This window comes from Haliotis rubra, unplaced genomic scaffold, assembly GCF_003918875.1.
Source record: "Haliotis rubra isolate DU_JTF1 unplaced genomic scaffold, ASM391887v1 Scf2058, whole genome shotgun sequence".
Lineage (NCBI taxonomy): Eukaryota > Metazoa > Mollusca > Gastropoda > Lepetellida > Haliotidae > Haliotis > Haliotis rubra.
Window position 1 is genome coordinate 1 of NW_025766068.1, and position 12,500 is coordinate 12,500.

General features: G+C 53.7%; 1 pseudogene; it reads right to left on the bottom strand.

Annotated features, from left to right (window-relative positions):
• Window positions 1-8,495: 8,495 nt before the first annotated feature.
• Window positions 8,496-8,619, bottom strand: LOC124276105 (annotated as a pseudogene).
• Window positions 8,620-12,500: the final 3,881 nt, after the last annotated feature.

The window sequence follows — 12,500 nt, forward strand, 5'->3', positions numbered from 1 at the left end:
CGTTGCTTTTGATCCTTCGATGTCGGCTCTTCCTATCATTGCGAAGCAGAATTCGCCAAGCGTTGGATTGTTCACCCACTAATAGGGAACGTGAGCTGGGTTTAGACCGTCGTGAGACAGGTTAGTTTTACCCTACCGATGACGTTTTTCGGTCGTTGCAATGGTAATCCTGCTCAGTACGAGAGGAACCGCAGGTTCAGACACTTGGTACATGTGCTTGGTGGAGCTGCCAGTGGTGCGAAGCTACCATCTGCGGGCTTATGACTGAACGCCTCTAAGTCAGAATCCCGTCCAGAGCCGCAACGATATCTTGCGCCCGCGCGTTGATGAGGCTGATTATAAGCGCGTATGCGCGAGTGTAAAGCCACGGCAGACGACCACAATGCCACGCCGTTATCGCTGGCTGGCTGGTCGAAGAGGTGACTCTTCGAAAGCAAGGCATGGGCGTGAAATCGCCGGTAGACGACCTGTTTTTCGGTCCGGGTGTCGTGAGTAGTAGAGCAGCACCACACTGCGATCTATTGAGACTTATCCGGGACCCGTGGATTTGTTCGCAGTCGATGCCGGCTCCCCTAAGAGGGCGGAGGGGCTGCCGGTAAGACCTAAGAGACGGACACGTTCACGTACTTTGTTTTTTGTGTGTTTTTTTCTAAGTTGGAGTCTTATATATATACGTGCATAAAGAGCCAGACTCTAACTCCAAAATGCTATTCTGTCCTATATATTTTTCTTCTTTTGCTGTACTTTGCTCATTTTGTCTACAATTACAAGTCGGCCGCGCAGGGTTTGTCTTTAATTCGGACAGGTACTGGAGCGAGTGAGACATTTATGAGCGATTCGCTAACTCTCGAGTGAGTGAGGGTGGGATTGATTTAAGAGCGCTTCACCGAGTCCGGAGTGAGTGAGTGAGGGAGTGATGGATTTAAGAGCGCTTTACCGAGTTCGGAGTGAGTGAGTGAGGCAGGGATTTGAGAGCGCTTCACCGAGTGACCGAGAGACTGACTAATGGGCGATTCACTACAGAGAGAAACTACAGCCAAGTCGCTTGTGCAGAATAAAGACAGAGTCCCTTGACCAAGACACAGAGACAGGCCTCTGTTTATTTACAAGTGGATGCCAAATCCATTGTCTTTAATTCCAACACAAGAAAACGGGCCGCCATTATGCTTGCTTGCTTGCTTGCTTGCTTGCTTTAAGTAAAATACATGTCACCGACTTGCATGTTCACGCAGACCTCTGGTTATTTACAGGTGGATACCAAACCAATGTCTTTTCATTCCGCCGTAGTCTACAAAACCATTGCGTTTCATTCCGCTGCCATAGAAGAAGACGTACACGACACAGTCCCTTGACCAAGAGATACACACAGACCTTTGCTTATTTACAAGTGGAGACTAAAATCATTGTCTTTCATTCCAACAAATCCACTGTCTTTTCATTCCGCCGTAGTCTACAAAACCATTGTCTTTCATTCCGCTGTCATAGAAGACATACACGACAAAGTCTTGACCAAGAAATACACAGGCATTTGGTTATTTACAAGTGGAGACTAAAACCATTGTCTTTCCTTCCAACACAAGAACATGGGCCGTCATTCGGTTTGCTTGCTTGCTTGCTTGCTTTGCTTTAAGTAAAATACACGTCGCCGACTTGCATGTTCACGCCGGTTAAGCTCCCCTATAAGACGTGCACACGACACAGTCCCTTGACCAAGACATATAGACAGGCCTTTGGCTATATACACGTGGATGCCAAACCATGGTGTTTCATTCCAACCCATCCACTGTCTTTTCATCCCGTCGTAGTTTACTAAACCATTGTCTATCATTCCGCTGCCATAGAAGACGTACACGACACAGTCCCTTGACCAAGAAATAGACACAGGCCTTTGGCTATTTACAAGTGGAGACCAAACCCATCATGGTCTTTCCTTCCTTCCTTCCTTCCTTCCTTCCTTCCTTCCAACCCAGCCAGCCACTGTCTTTCCATTCGTATTCATTGATAGCTCGCTTGCTTGTTTGTTTGCTTGCTTGCTCCAAGAAAAACAAATCGCGCGGTGTTCCAGTATAACGCAATTCAAAAGTAAACCAACACAGACACACAGGCCGTGGTTCATGCATAACAAATGGCAACTAGAAACCAACACATATGCAATACGTAAGTACAGCAAAACCCGACAAATGACTACAGTCGGCGCAAGTGCGGAAGCGCGAACGGCAGGCTGGCAGGGCGCCGCCGATGAAACATAACACGGACAGCGCACCATATCCTCCTTCCGTCGCACCCCGCTATACATCACCAAAACAAGCCGAAACTCAAATGCAACACACATATGCAATACGTAAGTACAGCAAAACCCGACAAATGACTACAGTAGGCGCAAGTGCGGAAGCGCGAACGGCAGGCTGGCAGGGCGCCGCCGATGAAACATAACACGGACAGCGCACCATATCCTCCTTCCGTCGCACCCCGCTATACATCACCAAAACAAGCCGAAACTCAAATGCAACACACATGCAATACGTAAGTACAGCAAAACCCGACAAATGACTACAGTAGGCGCAAGTGCGGAAGCGCGAACGGCAGGCTGGCAGGGCGCCGCCGATGAAACATAACACGGACAGCGCACCATATCCTCCTTCCGTCGCACCCCGCTATACATCACCAAAACAAGCCGAAACTCAAATGCAACACATATATGCAATACGTAAGTACAGCAAAACCCGACAAATGACTACAGTAGGCGCAAGTGCGGAAGCGCGAACGGCAGGCTGGCAGGGCGCCGCCGATGAAACATAACACGGACAGCGCACCATATCCTCCTTCCGTCGCACCCCGCTATACATCACCAAAACAAGCCGAAACTCAAATGCAACACACATGCAATACGTAAGTACAGCAAAACCCGACAAATGACTACAGTAGGCGCAAGTGCGGAAGCGCGAACGGCAGCCTGGCAGGGCGCCGCCGATGAAACATAACACGGACAGCGCACCATGTCACGTCTTCCGTCGCACCCCGCAACACACACCTCCAACTGCAGTTTTGAGGTTCGAATCCCAAAATGGTTTGCCTGTGCCAAAGTGGTAGAAAGCGCGGCGCTGCACGACATCCGTACAAGATGCGCCATATCAGCCTCTGGAAACTGCCGTAACCGATTTCGGTGAGGTTCGAATCAGACTGGTTTGCTTGCGCCAACGTGTTGAAATATCGGCAAAACGTAGGTGGGAGCCCTTCTCCGACACGCAGTGCTCCACAAAATCACCCCGACACAGTGGCACCGGGTCACGCTTACGGACACAATAAAAACATCAACAAAACAACCCGAAACGCAGGAAAACAGAAGCGTACAGCCAAAACGCGCATCATATAACAGGAGCAGCACTCGGACACTCGACCCACACACACTTGCGCGGACACGTCCAAAACACATCATCAAAACAACCCGAAACGGCGATAAAAACGTAAGCGCAGTGGCGCACGGCCAAACTCGGCACAAACTAAGCGGCAAAACGAGAGCGGGAGCCGTGCTCCGATGCTCGACCCCAACAAAACCACCCAGACAAACTAACACCATGACACCCTAACGGACACAACCAAAACCCACCACCAAAACAACCCGAACCAGCGATTAGAACGTAAACGCAGTGGCGCACGACCAAAAACGCCACAAAACAAGCCGCAAAACGGGAGCGGCGGTACCACTACGACACTTTACCCTCACCAAACCACATCAAACGCCGCGCACCGTCGATGCACCAACCAACACCACAAAAAAGCGCCGCCAAAACAGGTTATAACGGCCACAGGGTTCAAAATGCATTGCCGTACGGCTAAAAATCGCACCCCCCAAACGACAAAATGGGGTGGAGGCAGCAGTCCCCCGTCACTCTACCCCCAAAACAACACCCCAACACGGGCCCACCGTCTCACTCACACCAACACAAGAAAAAAAATCGCGCCCAAACCGACCAAAACGGTGAAAATCGACCTAACCCTAGCTAAGCACCTAACCCTAGCTCTAACCCTAAGCCCAGCCCTAACACTCACCGTTAGCTCGACTTCTGGTGCTAACCCTAGCGCGTAGAAATAGGCCAAAACGAGCCAAAATAAGCCCGAACCACGCGGTTTTTTGGACTTCCGACATGCACACGCACCCTCCCCTCACGCCCAAAGGCAAACCGCACCCATCCAGAAATGTCTTCCCCTCGCCGTCATACTAAGCGCCGTGGACTTAGCCAAAAAACGCTAACCCTAGATACCAGCCGCTGGACTCAAAACAGGCCCAAAACGAGCCATAATAGGTCTGAACCAAGCGGTTTTTTGGACTTCCGACATGCACACGCACCCTCCCCTCACGCCCAACGGCAAACCGCACCCCTCCAGAGATGCCTTCCCCTTGCCGTCATACTAAGCGCCGCTCACATGGGGGGGGAAAAACGAAAAAAAAAATTACTAAGTAGAAACACGACAAAATTCACAAGCCGCTATTCAGTCCCTACCCTAGGGAGCCACGTATTACTTAACGTATAGATCAGCACGACGGTATACGGCCCGACAGCGCTTAACGCTCACCCCCAAAATCGGTGGGGAAACGTGCCCCAAAAGCGCTTTTTGGAGCGACACGCCGATGGGTTCGTTTTGCCGCCATGCAGGCACGGCTGGAAAGGTTAAGCGCCGGCAGGGGAAAGGCTCTGCACGGATGGTGTGCTTCTCGTTCTGCGGGCGGAGGGCTCTTACAGCGCACCTTAAAACAGTCGAAAAGGTGCCGCAACACTTCCGAACCCGTTTCCCCACACCGGTGCGCTTCAACCCCACCTGGCTGCGGTTCGAATCCTCGAGTGGTTTACCTGTGCCAAAGTCGTAGAAAGCGCGGCGCTGCACGGCAAACGTCCCAAATGCGCCATATCAGCCTCTGGCAACTGCCGGGACCGATTTCGGCAGGGTTCGATTCCCAAAATGGTTTGCTTGCGCCAACGTGTTGAAAGGCAACGGCAAAGCGGAAACGGGAACCGTCCTCCGACACGCAGTACTACACAAAACCACCCCCGAAACACTTGCACCAGGTCACGCTGACGGCAACGATGAAAAACACATCAACAAAACAACCCAAAACGCCGAAACACAGAAGCGTACAGCTAAAACGCGCATCAAATAAACGGCAAAGGGGCGGAAGCAGTCCTCGGACCCTCGACCCCACACTAAACCAACCCACACACTTGCGCCAGCTGACGCTGACGGATACGACCAAAACACATCACCAAAACACATAAAAACGGCGATAAGAGCGGAAGCGCAGTGGCGCACGGCCAGAAACGCCACATAATAAGCGGCAAAACGGGGGCGGCAATAGCACTACGACACTCTACCCTCACCAAACCACACCAAACGCCGTGCACCGTCGATACACCGACCAACACCAGAAAAAGGCGCCGCCAAAACAGGTTTGAACGGCCACAGGGTTCAAAATGCAGTGCCGTACGGCTAAAAAACGCACCCCCAAAGCGAAAAAATGGGAGCAGGCAGCAGTCCTCCATCGCTCTACCCCCAACAAACCACCCCAACACGGGCCCACCGTCTCACTCAAACCAACACAAGGAAAAAAATCGCACCCAAATCGACCAAAAGGGTGAAAATCGACCTAACCCTAGCTAAGCACCTAACCCTAGCTCTAACCCTAAGCCCAGCCCTAACACTCACCGTTAGCTCGACTTCTGGTGCTAACCCTAGCACGTAGAAATAGGCCAAAACGAGCCAAAATAAGCCCGAACCACGCGGTTTTTTTTGCACTTCCGACATGCACACGCACCCTCCCCTCACGCCCAAAGGCAAACCGCACCCATCCAGAAATGCCTTCCCCTCGCCGTCATACTAAGCGCCGTGGACTTAGCCAAAAAACGCTAACCCTAGATACCAGCCGCTGGACTCAAAACAGGCCCAAAACGAGCCAAAATAGGTCTGAACCACGCGGGTTTTTTTACTTCCGACATGCACACGCACCCTCCCCTCACGCCCAACGGCAAACCGCACCCCTCCAGAGATGCCTTCCCCTTGCCGTCATACTAAGCGCCGCTCACATGGGCGGGAAAAAAGCGAAAAAATGACAAAGTACAAACACGACAAAAATTCACAAGCCGCTGTTCAGTCCCTACCCTGGTGAGCCACGTATTACTTAACGCATAGATCAGCAAGACGATATCCGGCCCGACAACGCTTAACGCTCACCCCCAAAATCGGTGGGGCGAACGTGCCGAAACAGCGCATTTTGGAGCGACACGCCGATGGATTCGTTTTGCCGCGCCATGCAGGCACAGCTGGAAAGGTTCAGCGCCGGCAGGGGAAAGGCTCTGCACGGATGGTGTGCTTCTCGTTCTGCGGGCGGAGGGCTCTTACAGCGCACCTTAAAACAGTCGAAAAGGTGCCGCAACACTTCCGAACCCGTTTCCCCACACCGGTGCGCTTCAACCCCACCTGGCTGCGGTTCGAATCCTCGAGTGGTTTGCCTGTGCCAAAGTCGTAGAAAGCGCGGCGCTGCACGGCAAACGTCCCAAATGCGCCATATCAGCCTCTGGCAACTGCCGGGACCGATTTCGGCAGGGTTCGATTCCCAAAATGGTTTGCTTGCGCCAACGTGTTGAAAGGCAACGGCAAAGCGGAAACGGGAACCGTCCTCCGACACGCAGTACTACACAAAACCACCCCTGAAACACTTGCACCAGGTCACGCTGACGGCAACGATGAAAAACACATCAACAAAACAACCCAAAACGCCGAAACACAGAAGCGTACAGCTAAAACGCGCATCAAATAAACGGCAAAAGGGGAGCGGAATGAGTCCTCGGACCCTCGACCCCACACCCAACCCCACACACTTGCGCCAGCTGACGCTGACGGATACGACCAAAACACATCACCAAAACACATAAAACGGCGATAAGAGCGGAAGCGCAGTGGCGCACGGCCAGAAACGCCACATAATAAGCAGCAGCAAAAGGGGGCGGCAGTAGCACTACGACATTGTACCCTCACCAAACCACACCAAACGCCTCGCACCGTCGATGCACCGACCAACACCACAAAAAGGCGCCGCCAAAACAGGTTTGAACGGCCACAGGTTCAAAATGCAGTGCCGTACGGCTAAAAAACGCACTCCCCAAGCGACAAAATGGGGGCAGGCAGCAGCCCTCCGTCACTTTACCCCCAACAAACCACCCCAACACGGGCCCACCGTCTCACTCAAACCAACACAAGGAAAAAAATCGCACCCAAATCGACCAAAGGGTGAAAATCGACCTAACCCTAGCTAAGCACCTAACCCTAGCTCTAACCCTAAGCCCAGCCCTAACACTCACCGTTAGCTCGACTTCTGGTGCTAACCCTAGCGCGTAGAAATGGGCCAAAACGAGCCAAAATAAGCGCGAAACACGCGTTTTTTTTGCACTTCCGACATGCTCACGCAAACCGACCAAAGGGTGAACATCGACCTAACCCTAGCTAAGCACCTAACCCTAGCTCTAACCCTAAGCCCAGCCCTAACACTCACCGTTAGCTCGACTTCTGTGCTAACCCTAGCGCGTAGAAATAGGCCAAAACGAGCCAAAATAAGCGCGAAACACGCGGTTTTTGCACTTCCGACATGCTCACGCAAACCGACCAAAAGGGTGAACATCAACCTAACCCTAGCTAAGCACCTAACCCTAGCTCTAACCCTAAGCCCAGCCCTAACACTCACCGTTAGCTCGACTTCTGGTGCTAACCCCAGCGCGTAGAAATAGGCCAAAACGAGCCAAAATAAGCGTGAAACACGCGGGTTTTTGCACTTCCAAAATGCACACGCAAACCGACCAAAAGGGTGAACATCGACCTAACCCTAGCTAAGCACCTAACCCTAGCTCTAACCCTAAGCCCAGCCCTAACACTCACCGTTAGCTCGACTTCTGGTGCTAACCCTAGCACGTAGAAATAGGCCAAAACGAGCCAAAATAAGCGCGAAACACGCGGTTTTTTTACACTTCCAAAATGCACACGCAAACCGACCAAAAGGGTGAACATCAACCTAACCCTAGCTAAGCACCTAACCCTAGCTCTAACCCTAAGCCCAGCCCTAACACTCACCGTTAGCTCGACTTCTGGTGCTAACCCTAGCGCGTAGAAATAGGCCAAAACGAGCCAAAATAAGCGCGAAACACGCGTTTTTTGCACTTCCGACATGCACACGCACCCTCTCCGCACGCTCAAAGGCAAACCGCACCCCTGCCGAGATGCCTTCCACTCGCCGTCATTCTAAGCCCCGCTCACATGGCCAAAAATCACCAAGTCCAACCCCGCCAAACAACACAAGCCGCCCTCGAGTCCCTACCCTAGGGAGCTACGTATTACCTAACTTATCGATCAGCACGACGGCAAACTTGAGAAAAGACGGATATACATACGACAGCGGTGGCACAAACCCTGTCGTACCCTTGACCAAAACACAAACGCGGGAAAAAAAAACACGTCTACAGCACCGGGAGTTCCCAGGCGGTCACCCATCCAAGTACTATCCCGGCCCGACGGGGCTTAACTTCGCGGAGCGGAGCAGACGAGAAGCGGTGTTTTCACAGTGGTATGGCCGTAGACGTAGACAAAACGATTCTCTGACCGCTGCTATAGAGCGGCAAACCAGAGCCAGTGAGCGAGTCAATTACTTTTATCGCCGCATCGGCGCTTCAAACACTGCCCCTTCCCCATACCAACGAGGACAGAAATGATAAGCGCCGGTGGGCGGAAATCTCCCCAAGGATACTGGTGAGCAGCGGCGTGCCCAACGCTTCCGAACCCGTTTCCCTACCTCGGTGCGCTTCAACCCTACCTGGCTGCGGTTCGAATCCTCGAGTGGTTTGCCTGTGCCAAACTCGTGGAAGGCACGGCGCTGCACAGTATTCCGTGGCAGATGCGCTGTCTCAGCCTGTCGCAACTGTCGGCACCTATTTCCACCTTCGGCCAGGTTCGAATCCAAAATGGTTCGCTTGCGCCAACATGGCGATGCACGGGGAAAGTGGCCGGAACTTCACCGATCTACATACCGTTACCATAAGCGTCGCCTGCCGGCGTTCCCGTAATAAGCCCGAGTCGCCCATAGGAAATTCAAAACGCTCGGGCAGCTACCTCGGTGTATAGATAAACTCCGCGGCAGCCAGCCAAAGTGGCCTAGTAAAATTCAAAACGCTCTGGCAGCTACATCGAGGGTACGAGGGCCTCTCGGGGTTGCCGCTAAACGCCCGAGGCGCACCTCAACAGAATGCAGACTCGCCCATTAGAATTTTAAAACGCTCGGGGAGCTACCTCGGGGTATGGGGAAACTCCGGGGCAGCAAGGCAGAGCCGCCCATTGGAAATTCAAAACGCTCGGGCAGCTACCTCGGTGTATAGATAAACTCCGCGGCAGCCAGCCAGAGTAGCCTAGTAAAATTCAAAACGCTCTGGCAGCTACATCGAGGGTACGAGGGCCTCTCGGGGTTGCCGCTAAACGCCCGAGGCGCACCTCAACAGAATGCAGACTCGCCCATTAGAATTTTAAAACGCTCGGGGACTACCTCGGGGTATGGGGAAACTCCGGGGCAGCAAGGCAGAGCCGCCCATTGGAAATTCAAAACGCTCGGGCAGCTACCTCGGTGTATAGATAAACTCCGCGGCAGCCAGCCAGAGTAGCCTAGTAAAATTCAAAACGCTCTGGCAGCTACATCGAGGGTACGAGGGCCTCTCGGGGTTGCCGCTAAACGCCCGAGGCGCACCTCAACAGAATGCAGACTCGCCCATTGGAATTTTAAAACGCTCGGGGAGCTACCTCGGGGTATGGGGAAACTCCGGGGCAGCCAGGCAGAGTCGCCCATAGGAAATTCAAAACGCTCGGGCAGCTACCTCGGTGTATAGATAAACTCCGCGGCAGCCAGCCAGAGTTGCCTAGTAAAAATTCAAAACGCTCTGGCAGCTACATCGAGGGTACGAGGGCCTCTCGGGGTTGCCGCTAAACGCCCGAGGCGCACCTCAACAGAATGCAGACTCGCCCATTAGAATTTTAAAACGCTCGGGGAGCTACCTCGGGGTATGGGGAAACTCCGGGACAGCCAGGCAGAGCCGCCCATTGGAAATTCAAAACGCTCGGGCAGCTACCTCGGTGTATAGATAAACTCCGCGGCAGCCAGCCAGAGTAGCCTAGTAAAAATTCAAAACGCTCTGGCAGCTACATCGAGGGTACGAGGGCCTCTCGGGGTTGCCGCTAAACGCCCGAGGCGCACCTCAACAGAATGCAGACTCGCCCATTAGAATTTTAAAACGCTCGGGGAGCTACCTCGGGGTATGGGGAAACTCCGGGGCAGCAAGGCAGAGCCGCCCATTGGAAATTCAAAACGCTCGGGCAGCTACCTCGGTGTATAGATAAACTCCGCGGCAGCCAGCCAGAGTAGCCTAGTAAAAATTCAAAACGCTCTGGCAGCTACATCGAGGGTACGAGGGCCTCTCGGGGTTGCCGCTAAACGCCCGAGGCGCACCTCAACAGAATGCAGACTCGCCCATTGGAATTTTAAAACGCTCGGGGAGCTACCTCGGGTATGGGGAAACTCCGGGGCAGCCAGGCAGAGTCGCCCATAGGAAATTCAAAACGCTCGGGCAGCTACCTCGGTGTATAGATAAACTCCGCGGCAGCCAGCCAGAGTTGCCTAGTAAAAATTCAAAACGCTCTGGCAGCTACATCGAGGGTACGAGGGCCTCTCGGGGTTGCCGCTAAACGCCCGAGGCGCACCTCAACAGAATGCAGACTCGCCCATTAGAATTTTAAAACGCTCGGGGAGCTACCTCGGGGTATGGGGAAACTCCGGGACAGCCAGGCAGAGCCGCCCATTGGAAATTCAAAACGCTCGGGCAGCTACCTCGGTGTATAGATAAACTCCGCGGCAGCCAGCCAGAGTTGCCTAGTAAAAATTCAAAACGCTCTGGCAGCTACATCGAGGGTACGAGGGCCTCTCGGGGTTGCCGCTAAACGCCCCAGGCGCGCCTCAACAGAATGTAGAATCGCCCATTAGAGTTTTAAAACGCTCGGGGAGCTACCTCGGGGTATGGGGAAACTCCGGGGCAGCCAGGAAGAGTCGCCCATTGGAAATACAAAACGCTCGGGTAGCTACCTGGACGGTACGAGGGCCTGCCGGGGTCCCCGTAAAGAGCCCGAGGCAGACCTCAACAGAAACCAGGGTGGCCCATTGGAAATTCAAAACGCTCGGGCAGCTACCTCGGAGTATAGATAAACTCTGTGGCAGCCAGCCAGAGTAGCCTAGTAAAAATTCAAAACGCTCTGGCAGCTACATCGAGGGTACGAGGGCCTCTCGGGGTTGCCGCTAAACGCCCGAGGCGCACCTCAACAGAATGCAGACTCGCCCATTGGAATTTTAAAACGCTCGGGGATCTACCTCGGGGTATGGGGTAACTACGGGGCAGCAAGGCAGAGTCGCCCATTGGAAATACAAAACGCTCGGGTAGCTACCTGGACGGTACGAGGGCCTGCCGGGGTCCCCGTAAAGAGCCCGAGGCAGACCTCAACAGAAACCAGGGTGGCCCATTGGAAATTCAAAATGCTCAGGCAGGTACCCCTCGGAGTGTAGGTAAACTCTGTGGCAGCCAGGCAAAGTAGCCTAGTAAAAATTCAAAACGCTCGGGCAGCTACATCGAGGGTACGAGGGCCTGCCGGGGTTCCCGTAAAAAGCCCGAGGCACACCTCAGCTGGAAGCAGAGTGCCCCTAAGGATGTTCACGGGCCCTCGGGCCCCAAGGCATCATTAGCCCTGCACGCCGGGCCCTCACCGAGAGGGCCCAACACCTCCAGTTAAAATGTGCAAGAGATAGAAAAATGTACGGGCGCCGAAGTCGGACTGTTTCCCCGAGAATAGGACGTCCTCTACCAGTGTGCCTGCTTTATTTCTTAGGGCCCCGGGCCCAAAGGCATCATTAGTCCTGCGCCCGGGCCCCCGGGCATCCGGGGTCGAATCCAACAACTTCAGTTAAGAAATACCGAGGCCTCGAGCAAAGACCGAGGATGGAGTTGAGCCAGAATTTTGATATAAAATTCAGGGAAGACCCCGAGAGCCTCTCGGGCGCACCAAAAGCGAAAATCAAACAATCCAACGTATTGGCGTACTTTTCACGCCCGAGGCTGAGTGCGAAAATGGGGAGATTAGTTTCACCTCTTCAGCCCAGAGTCGCGGAGACCGATATCTCCCGACTCGACCGAGTGGCATACGCGCCGAGTAGGGGGGACCGCTATCACCTGCTTCGACCGAATGTCATGCGCGCCGAGAAGGGCTGACCGTTATCACCCTACTCCACCGAATGGGAGGCGCGCCGAGACGGGCTGACCGCTATCACCCGGATCGAAGGTACGATACGCACGCAGAAGCAGGGGGACCGCTATCACCTGCTTCGACCGAATGGCATGCGCGCCGAGAAGGGCTGACCGTTATCACCCTACTCCACC